The sequence below is a fragment of the Oncorhynchus mykiss genome, unplaced genomic scaffold (assembly GCF_013265735.2).
Source record: "Oncorhynchus mykiss isolate Arlee unplaced genomic scaffold, USDA_OmykA_1.1 un_scaffold_234, whole genome shotgun sequence".
In the NCBI taxonomy this organism is placed as follows: domain Eukaryota; kingdom Metazoa; phylum Chordata; class Actinopteri; order Salmoniformes; family Salmonidae; genus Oncorhynchus; species Oncorhynchus mykiss.
This window is the reverse complement of record NW_023493700.1, coordinates 306,536-318,654: the sequence shown is the minus strand read 5'-3', so window position 1 is coordinate 318,654 and position 12,119 is coordinate 306,536.

Here is a 12,119-nt window from a genome sequence, read left to right as displayed (position 1 = left end):
AAGTGCCCTAACGGAGTGTTGAACGCCGTCTTCCACTCGTCCCCCTCCCTGATGCGCACGAGATGGTAAGCGTTACGAAGGTCCAACTTAGTGAAAAACCTGGCTCCCTGCAGGATCTCGAAGGCTGAAGACATAAGAGGAAGCGGATAACGATTCTTCACTGTTATGTCATTCAGCCCTCGATAATCTATGCAGGGGCGCAGGGACCCGTCCTTCTTCTTAACAAAAAAAAACCCCGCACCGGCGGCAAGAGCTACAGACAAATAATCTTCGAGAGCCTTACGTTCGGGAGCCGACAGAGAGTATAGTCTACCCCGGGGGGGAGTGGTTCCCGGAAGGAGATCAATACTACAATCATACGACCGGTGTGGAGGAAGAGAGGTGGCCCTGGACCGACTGAACACCGTGCGCAGATCGTGATATTCCTCCGGCACCCCTGTCAAATCACCAGGCTCCTCCTGTGAAGAAGAGACAGAGGAAACAGGAGGGATAGCAGACATTAAACATTTCACATGACAAGAGACGTTCCAGGAGAGGATAGAATTACTAGACCAATTAATGGAAGGATTATGACAAACTAGCCAGGGATGGCCCAAAACAACAGGTGTAAAAGGTGAACGAAAAATTAAAAAAGAAATGGTTTCGCTATGATTACCAGAAACAGTGAGGGTTAAAGGTAGCGTCTCACGCTGAATCCTGGGGAGAGGACTACCATCCAGGGCGAACAAGGCCGTGGACTCCCTTAACTGTCTGAGAGGAATGTCATGTTCCCGAGCCCAGGTCTCGTCCATAAAACAGCCCTCCGCCCCAGAGTCTATTAAGGCACTGCAGGAAGCTGACGAACCGGTCCAGCGTAGATGGACCGACAAGGTAGTGCAGGATCTTGAAGGAGAGACAGGAGTAGTAGCGCTCACCAGTAGCCCTCCGCTTACTGATGAGCTCTGGCTTTTACTGGACATGAAGTGACAAAATGACCAGCAGAACCGCAATAGAGACAGAGGCGGTTGGTGATTCTCCGTTCCCTCTCCTTAGTCGAGATGCGGATACCTCCCAGCTGCATAGGCTCAGCACCCGAGCCGGCAGAGGAAGATGGTAGTGATGCGGAGAGGGGGACAACGGAGAACGCGAGCTCCTTTCCACGAGCTCGGTGACGAAGATCAACCCGACGCTCAATGCGAATAGCGAGTTCAATCAAGGAATCCACACTGGAAGGAACCTCCCGGGAGAGAATCTCATCCTTTACCTCTGCGCGGAGACCCTCCAGAAAACGAGCGAGCAAAGCCGGCTCGTTCCAGCCACTGGAGGCAGCAAGAGTGCGAAACTCAATAGAGTAGTCTGTTATGGATCGATTACCTTGACATAGGGAAGACAGGACCCTGGAAGCCTCCTCCCCAAAAACAGATCGATCAAAAACCTGTATCATCTCCTCCTTAAAGTCCTGATACTGGTTAGTACACTCAGCCCTTGCCTCCCAGATTACAGTGCCCCACTCACGAGCCCGTCCAGTAAGGAGAGATATGACGTAGGCGACACGAGCAGTGCTCCTGGAGTAAGTGTTGGGCTGGAGAGAAAACACAATATCACACTGGGTGAGGAACGAGCGGCATTCAGTGGGCTCCCCAGAGTAACACGGCGGGTTATTGATTCTGGGCTCCGGAGATTCGAAAGCCCTGGAAGTGGCCGGTGGATCGAGGCGGAGATGGTGAACCTGTTCTGTGAGGTTGGAGACTTGGGTGGCCAGAGTCTCAACGGCATGTCGAGCAGCAGACAATTCCTGCTCGTGTCTGCCTAGCATTGCTCCCTGGATCTCGACGGCTGAGTGGAGAGGATCCGAAGTCGCTGGGTCCATTCTTGGTCGGATTCTTCTGTTACGGTGCGTGAATGAGGACCCAAAAGCGAATTAACGTAAACAGAGCTTCTTTAATAACAAAACAAACGTAGGCTCAGATGGACCGGCAGATTCCGACAGGACAGGACAAGGTTGCAGCAAACATGACGATAGTCTGGTTCGGGCATGAATAACACAAACAAGAATCCGACAAAGACAGAAACAAAAACAGAGAGAGATATAGAGGACTAATCAGAGGGAAAAAGGGAACAGGTGGGAAAAGGGGTGACGAGGTAGTTAGGAGGAGACAAGGAACAGCTGGGGGAAAGAGGGGGAGAAAAGGTAACCTAATAACGACCAGCAGAGGGAGACAGGGTGAAGGGAAAGGACAGAAACAAGACACAACATGACAATACATGACAAAAACTCCCCCCAAGCCTCAAACACTTCTCCATAAAACAAAGGTATATTATCTAACATTTCCTTTTTCATACACATCAATAAACCATTGTCCCCCATCCTCCCAACCTCCTGCAAATACTCCTTAAAAAATATTTTCCATCCATAATCTAATTCACCATATAAATATTTACGTACCATTTTGACTCTAATTGCTTTTTTCCTCACATTTAAATCCACCAACTTCAAACCCCCCTCCTCATAACCTGCAATCAAAGTTTTAAAATACATTTTCGCACCTTTCCCATCCCATAAAAAATCAACTAAAATCTTATTTATTTCCGATAAAACCCATTCTGGTACATCTAAAACATTCATGACATGAATAAAAATTGACATCAGCAAGGAATTTACAACAATTACTTTCCCTTTTAATTTCAAAGACCTCCTCCTCCACATATTTACCACCTTTCTAACTTTATTTATTACACCACTCCATGTCAGATCCCTAGCTTCCTGTTCCTTCACCCCTAAAAACACACCTAACACCTTAAAATAATCATTTACCATTTTAAAAGGAAAAATCCCCTCATTAATCTTCCCAATATACATTACAACTGACTTCTCCATATTCACTTTTGCTCCTGAGGCTTGCTCATATACTTTAAAACACTCCATCACCCTTTTAACACTTCCCTCATCTCTAACTGTTATTGTGGTATCGTCTGCATATTGATGAATTAAACTAAAACCTCCTTGCGGAGCCTCTACACAATTTATAAAATTATATTTTTTAAGGTATGCCGCTAAGGGTTCTACCGATAAAACATACAATAATGCTGATAAAGGGCACCCCTGTCTCACCGATCTCTCAAGAATAAAATAATCTGTTAAAACCCCATTACATTTTACTCTACTTTTTGCCTTTCTATATAATAATTTTATCCATCCTATTATTCTGTTTCCAAACCCATATTTTTCCAGTACCCTAAACATAAAATCATGTTCCACCCTGTCAAAAGCCTTATTAAAATCTATACTTAAAACAATTCCCCCTCTCTTATCGCTATTCATTTTATTTATCACATCTCTAAGTGTAATAATAGTATCAGCTATGTCTCTTCCAGGCACACTATAATTTTGTGTAGGTGCTATAATATCATTTAAAACCATCTTCATTCTATTTGCCAATATCTTAGCTAAAATCTTATAATCTGAGTTTAATAAACTAATTGGCCTATAATTCTCCAATTTTAATTTGCTCCCCTTATTTTTATATAAAATCGATATCAGCCCTGTCACCATGGAGTCTGAAACAGTATTATTATCTTCCATATATTGATACACTTCCATTAAAATCGGTGCTAAAAAACTTTCATACATTTTATAAAACTCTGCAATTAGTCCATCTACTCCAGGACTTTTATTTATTTGTAAACCCTTAATTGCATCTTTCACTTCATCCACTGTTATCTTCCTATCACATCTTTGCTTATCCTCAACACCAATTTGCACATCCACACTACCTAAAATCTTCTTTACACTCCCCTCATCCACCTCCCCTTTCTTAAATAAATCCTTATAAAAATTCTGTACGGTTTCTAATATCTCAACATAATCATTTACCACTTCACCCTTTACATTTTCTATCTCACTAATATATGATTTCGTCTGTTTAGTTTTCTCTAAACCAAGAAAAAAAGACGTACATTTCTCCCCTTCCAACACATACTTTGCCCTACTTCTAATAGATGCCCCCTTACACTTATCTATTTCACATTTGCTCAATTGTGCCTTTAAATCTAAAAACCTTTCAATATTATAAATAGGATCTATATCACATTTCCTCATTTCTTCATTCAATTTTTCTCTTAAAAAATGTTATTCTCTTGTCATCCTACTCCTCTTCTTCCTTGCATATCTAATACTAAAACCTTTAATTTTTTTCTTTACATTTTCCCACCACTGGCACTTATCATTCCCTTTTTGCTTATCCTCCATTTCATGTTCTATCAAAGATTTAAGCTGTATTCCATATTCTTCATCACCTAGATACCCTGCATTCATGCACCATATTCCTCCCCCTTTCCTTTCCTTATCTAACCCCACCGAAAATGTTAACCCAGCATGATCACTAAAAGTTGTAAAAATATAATTAATATCCTTCATAAAATTCCTTAACCCTTCATTTACTAAAACCAGATCTATCCGTGTCTGTTTCAACTCCCCTAAAACCACCTGCCTTCTAGAAAAACCTCTCTTATTCGGGTTCTCGTCTCTCCATATATCAATCAGACTGTTTTCACACATAATCTTCCTTAAAACCCCTCTCGATACGTCACTTCTAAAAATAGCTCCCATTGACATATCTAATCTATTCATTTTAACATTAAAATCCCCAACTAAAATCTATCTCATTATTCGGCGCATAAATATTTATAATCCTAAAAAACCTATTCATATATTCAAAATCCAAAATTAAAATCCTCCCATTATTATCATTGTATATCTTCTTCACATTTTCTACTACATCCTTCCTTAATAAAATTGCAACCCCACTTGAATTCCCTCTGCCATTGTTTACATAAATAAAATCCCTCCATATTTTTTTTACTTCTAAAACACAAACATTATCCCAGTGTGTTTCTTGAATACATAAAATATCTGAATTCTTCATTTGGACTATTCTATTAAATTTTCCCATTGTTCTCAAACCATTTGCATTTATTGACATTATATTGACCATTCTAATAAATAATAAAATAATAAAAAATAATTTCATTATCCTCTACCTGTTATCCAGTTTCTTTCTTCTTCCACCCTTTCTCTCCCCCTCTTCCCACCGCTTTCCTCTTCCTGTATCCTTCCCTCGTTCTTTCCATCATTTGCCCATCATCCGTGTCCGATATCTCCTCCAAGTCCATGTAATCCAGCCAACTCCCACTCTTGGCATCCACCTCCGTTGTGCTCCCCGTATTCATCTCCACTTCTGGTATAGTCGTTGTGCTCCCCGTGCTCATCGCCGTCTCTGGTATTGTCATCAACTCCATAACCCCCTCCATTTCTTCACCCCCCAAACTACTTGTTAGTGCTATGCTTTCCCCCAAAACCTGTGAGTCCCCTGTGCTTCCCCCCAGTCCACTCCCCCCCTCCTCCTGAAAACTCCCTCTTCTTATTTCTGAGTCCATACTGCTCCCAATTTCATTTATCTTCTGGTCCTTCTTCCTTCTTCCTTCCTCCGTCTCTCCACCTTCCACCATGTCCTCTCCTCCATCTTCTTCTCCTTCTTGCGACAATACCACTGCTTCCTCGAATATTGTTTGACTCCCCTCTTCAGCCCCAACCTCTCCACAATTGCACTCCGCCAATCTCTTTCTGCATCCACCACAAAAAATTCCTTTCCTTCTCTCCATCACATTCTCTCGCATAGTGTCCTTGATTGCCACACTTAAAACACTTAAATTCCGGGCAGTCTTTTACTATGTGCCCGGGTTGGATACACATACGGCACACTCTGACCTGTTTGTCATGAATGACCCTGAAATATTCTGCTCCCTCCAACGTCTCAATTCTTGTAGAATAAGGTAATGTCACTTTTTCTGTGAACTTGACCTTGCAGAAACGTGTCCCGTCAACCACCTCCGTTCCTGGCCAAACTCTCCTCCTTATCTCCGAGACAGCCGTCACTCCCCAGCTACTCAGCTTGCTCAGTATCACACCATCTTCTACGTATACTGGGAGATTCATAAAAGACACCACCAATTCCTTCACATTAATATCTCTCGCCAGAATCCTTGTGTCCTTTATTCGCAATCCATCCATTACCCGTTCTTTTCCTCTTTCATTTCTCATCGTAATTTCGTACTTCTTTTCTCCTTTCATTCGGCATCCCACCACCTCTCCACACACCTCCTTAATTGCTCTTAGTAGTTCCATTGTCATCACTTTATCTTCTCCTTCCAACTTAATTGCCACCGTGTATTCTTTTCCATATTTCATTCCTTCGTTATCTTCATTTTTCTTCCGTTGCGCCTTTTCGTTGTCTTTGTCCATTCCGTTTGTCTTTTCCATGTTGTCCGTCATAGTAAAAAAAAAAATTAAAAAAAAACCTCTCCCCCAAGCAGAAAAAACTGCAAGGGGGAAGACTAACCAAACTTTAAACTATTCAACTAAAGAAAATAATAAATTATATTGCACAAACCAATTAATTTAACAAAAATAGCTCTCGAGCAAAACACTCTCCAGCAAACACTCTCTCACAGCTCAGACACTCTCCAGCAAACACTCACTCACAGCTCAGACACTCTCCAGCAAACACTCACTCACAGCTCAGACACTCTCCAGCAAACACTCACTCACAGCTCAGACACTCTCCAGCAAACACTCACTCACAGCTCAGACACTCTCCAGCAAACACTCACTCACAGCTCAGACACTCTCCAGCAAACACTCACTCACAGCTCAGACACTCTCCAGCAAACACTCACTCACAGCTCAGACACTCTCCAGCAAACACTCACTCACAGCTCAGACACTCTCCAGCAAACACTCACTCACAGCTCAGACGCTCTCCAGCAAACACTCACTCACAGCTCAGACACTCTCCAGCAAACACTCACTCACAGCTCAGACACTCTCCAGCAAACACTCACTCACAGCTCAGACACTCTCCAGCAAACACTCACTCACAGCTCAGACACTCTCCAGCAAACACTCACTCACAGCTCAGACACTCTCCAGCAAACACTCACTCACAGCTCAGACACTCGCACCTGTCGTCACTTCTCCAATCAGGAAATGCGTACTCAGGCCGGTGTGGCCATAAGCGAGAAACAATCTCTTGGTACACTATGTAAAGTCAAAGTGAGCCTGATTAACAGCTGTTGCCTTTTCACCATTTAGATAAGCATCTTTGTGTCACTCAAAAAGTGGAAGAAATTGCATATACTGTAGCCATAATTTGTAGCACAGATTGTTGGATGAAATACAAACAAACCTTGCTTACTTATTTCAAAGCGAGGGCACATATTTCAGCCTTGTGGGAAAAAACGGACAAAGAGTTGAAATTCCACAAGGCAGTGACAAAAAGCTTACAGCACCTGGTATTCCCAGGCGGTCTCCCATCCAAGTACTAACCAGGCCTGACCCTGCTTAGCTGGCGAGATCGGACGAGATCAGGCGTACTTTTTTTTATTTTTTTTTATTATGAAAAATCGCACAATATTTGCAACATTCAGTCAGTAATAATTGAGGATGAACAATTCACCCTTTTTACAACATCAGAAGAGTAATAGAAGAAAACCAATTTAAAACACAGTCATTCACTAATTCCAATTAATAATTAAATGCAAGTTTCCCATTTGACATTATTTCAATAAAAGTACTCCCCCACACAAACAGTTTTTCAAAACTTCCTCCACCGTATTTATATATTATCTCTGTATCATTTTCTAAAGTCCTCCTAAAAAGACCTTCCACACTCACACATTTCCCTTCATAATGACCCATATTCCTTCTTTGTCTTACAGCATATCTAGCATGACTTAAAACATAATTAACCAAATTAAAATTCAAAACTTTACTTTTCCCATTAATACCAAAAATAAAGAATCTCTTCCATTCCACCCCATTAAAAATCTCCTCCCCCCAATGTTTTACTAAAAGCCCTTTTAAAAACTCATGAAAATCTTTTAACCTGCTACATTCAACAAAAAAGTGCATAAAATGTTCCACCCCTGTACCACAAATATCACATTCTCTTTTAATATCCCTATTTATTTGATGCAAAACCACATTTGTAAAAATCCTATTATGTTTCAATTTAAAATCATTGTCTTCACACTCATTATATTTTACATTTACATTCTTCCATATTGATTTCACATCCATATTTGCAAACACCCTAGACCACACTTTTTCCGACGCAGGAACTTTTATCTCTTTTAAAATACATTTACTATAAACCATTTTAACTTTTAAACCTGATAAATCATGTTTCTCCCCATTACTTTCATGATATAAAACCGGTAAACCCTCTAGATCTTTTAGCCACCTCTTTATTTATTAAAATCACCCACTCCCCAGGAATACATCCTAATATTTTCTTGTACATATTCTCCACAGTAGTTTTACTAATCTCTTCATCTATTTCAACCACATTATCATATATTGCCTGCAACGGAAGGAACCCAGGAATTACCTCATATACAGTACAATGTCACCTATCTGCCTCATCCCAGCCCTCATAAAATATTTACAAAATAACGTCATATTATTACACTTTATCTTTGGATTTAAAAATATCGGTTGATATAAAATATCTTCTAAAATGGTACATTCATAATAAATATTTGGTAAAAATTGCCCCCAAGCCTCAAACACTTCTCTATAAAACAACGGTATATTTCCTAACATTTCTTTCTTCATACTCATCAATAAACCATTGTCCCCCACCCTCCCAACCTCTTGCAAATAATCTTTAAAAAACCTTTTCCACCCATAATCCAATTCACCAAATAAATATTTCCGTACCATTTTAACTCTAATTGCAGTTTTCCTTACACTTAAATCTACCAACTTCAAACCCCCCTCCTCATAACCTGCAATCAAAGTTTTAAAAGCAATTTTCACCCCCTTCCCGTCCCATAAAAAATCAACTAAAATCTTATTCATTTCAGATAAAACCCATTCTGGCATATCCAAAACATTCATTACATAAATAAAAATTGACATCAACAAGGAATTTATCACAATGACTTTCCCTTTTAACTTCAAAGACCTCCCCCTCCATATATTTACTACCTTCCTAACTTTATTTATCACACCACTCCATGTCAAATCCCTAGCTTCTATTTCGTTCACCCCTAAAAACACTCCTAACACCTTAAAATAATCTTTTACCACCTTAAATGTAAAATTCCCCTCATTAATCTTCCCAATATACATTACAACTGACTTCTCCATGTTAACCTTTGCACCTGATGCTTGTCCATATACTTTAAAACACTCCATCACCCTTTTTACACTTCCCTCATCTCTAACTGTTATAGTGGTATCATCTGCGTATTGATGAATCAAACTAAAACCTTCTTGTGGAGTCTGTACACAATTTATAAGATGGTGGAAGTAATTCTTCCACCATCCAGCCTTGAAATCAACCCACTCCCCTCCACAAAAGCTTTATCAAAACATTCCCTTCCATAACAATGAAACATATCTATATGCTTCTTAAACAATACTACAAAAATATCCCACACCCTTACCCTCTTCCCCTCAAAAAAAGCACAATTCCTCCTACAAAAAATAGCATACCTCACAAAACTCAAAGCAACATTTAACAAAACAACATTAACACCCTCACATTTACCAGCCACGCCAAATAACACCAATTCATTCCACACATATTTTTTACAAATATCACCATCAGTTTCTATGTATCATTCCCTTTACCTTACAAAATAAATATTTTAACTTTTAACATTCCACAAACAAATGTATTACATTTTCCGGTAACTCACCACATAGATCACATTCTCTTTTTATTTCCCTATTGATTTGATGTAACACCACCTTTGTATATATACGATTATGCCTTATTTTAAAATCGTTACTTTCACATTCCATTCTATTATATTTTACATTTAAAGTTTTCCATGTCTTTTTTACGTCCAAAGTTGGAAAAATTCCTTTCCAAACTTTCTCCGCAGCTGGCCTTTTCACATTTTTCTCTACCATTATTTTATAGAATTGTTTCACCGGGATACTAGATAACTGAGCCTTCTCCTTACTGTTACCAATAAATAAATTAGGAAAGACAAATAAATCTTCTCTAACAACTTCACTATTTATTAAATCCACCCATGTGTTTGGTATACTTTCTTTTATCTTCTCGTACATATTCTTCACTGTTCCCCTACCCACCTCTACATCCCATTCATGGATGGTGTCAAAAATAGCTTCTTCAGGAAAAAAACCTGGAATTACCTCATATGTGTAATCTTTTATCTGTCTAAGACCTGCACTCATGAATACTTCACTATATAACACCTTTTCTTCGTACTTAATTTTCTCATTTAGAAAAACAGGATGATTCATAATTAGGTCAATATGCCCACACTCATAATACACATTAGGCAACAACTCTGCCCATGCATTTAGCACTTCTTTATAAAAATCTGGTACCTTTTCACACATTTTCCTTTTAAGACCCATCAACAAACCATTATCTTCACATCCACCACTCTCATCTAAATAGACTTTGAAAAAATGTTTCCAGCCATAATCTAAACTGTCATATAAATATTTCTTTACTGTTTTTATCCTAATAGCTTTTCTTTTAATGTCAAAAGTTTTAAACCTCCATCATCATAGTCCGCTATCAATGTTTTCTGCGCAAATCTAACACCTTTACCATCCCATATAAAATTAGACACCACATTATTCAATTCATTTATAACCCACTCTGGCATGTCTAGAACTCCCAAAATATACACAAGTTTAGATGATACCAAAGCATTTACTACAATTACTTTACCTTTTAACTTTAATTTTCTATTTTTCCAGAAATTCAAAGTTAGCTTGATTTTATTGAGGATCCCCGTCCAAGTTATATCCCTTGCCTCTTTCTCCTTTACACCAATATTTACTCCGAGCACCTTCATAAAATCCTTAGCTACCTTAAATGGAATCTCACACTTATTTGCATTGATATCCCCCAAAAACATAATTTCCGTCTTCTCTATATTAACTTCAGCCCCCGATGCCTTACAGTAGATATCTATGATTTTCATAATGCTTTCAATGCTACCTACATCCTTCACAGTAAAAGTAGTGTCATCAGTGTACTGATGTATAACACTGACACCACCACCTGGGATTCCAACACCCCTCACCTCTTTGTCTCCAAGTATTAAAACAGCTAAAGGTTCCGTAGAAACACTGTACAATAGAGCTGACAAAGGACAACCCTGCCTTACTTACCTCTCTATAGGGAAAGTATCTGTTAACACTCCGTTACATTTAACACAACTTTTTGCTCCACTATACAACAAGTTAATCCAAGATACAAATTTTGGCCCAAAACCAAACCTCTCCAAAGTCTGTAGCAGAAAACTATGTTCCACTTTATCAAAAGCTTTCTTAAAATCTAAACTTAAAACTATACCACCTTCATTTTTCATTTGCTTAACAACATCTCTAATTGTACAAATTACATCTGCAACATCTCTTCCAGGTATTCAGTAGGCTTGTGTTGATGTAATAATACGTCCAATCACCTTTTTCATCCTATTAGCTAAAACTTGAGTCAGTATTTTATAATCTGAATTTAGAAGACTAATAGGCCTATAATTTTCTAACTTTAACCTACTGCCTCTATTTTTAAATAAGATGGTTAACATACCAATTGACATAGACTCAGGGATTTCCTTATTCTCTTCCATATACTGAAAAACCTTCAATAAAATGGGTGCCAAAGTATCCACAAAATCTTTATAGAATTCATTTGTTAAACCATCCAAACCTGGACTTTTATTTCCTTGAGTGTTCTCAATTGCTTCCTTGATTTCTATAATTGAAATCTCTTCATCACACATCCTTCTATCTGCCTGAGATACTTTGGCACTGATTTTCTCCAACACTTTTGCAACACACACTTTGTCCACATCATTCTTTTTATAAAGATTTCTGTAAAAGGATTCAACTGAATCTACGATATCAACAAAATCATTTACCTTTACACCTTTTTCATTTTCCAATTCTAAAATATAACTCTTAAATTGCTTTCGTTTTTCAAGACTCAGAAAAAAGGAAGTACATTTCTCTCCCTCCAAGGCATACTGTGCCTTACTCCTAACAATAGCACCTAAACATTTCTTTTTTTCATAAAACCCTA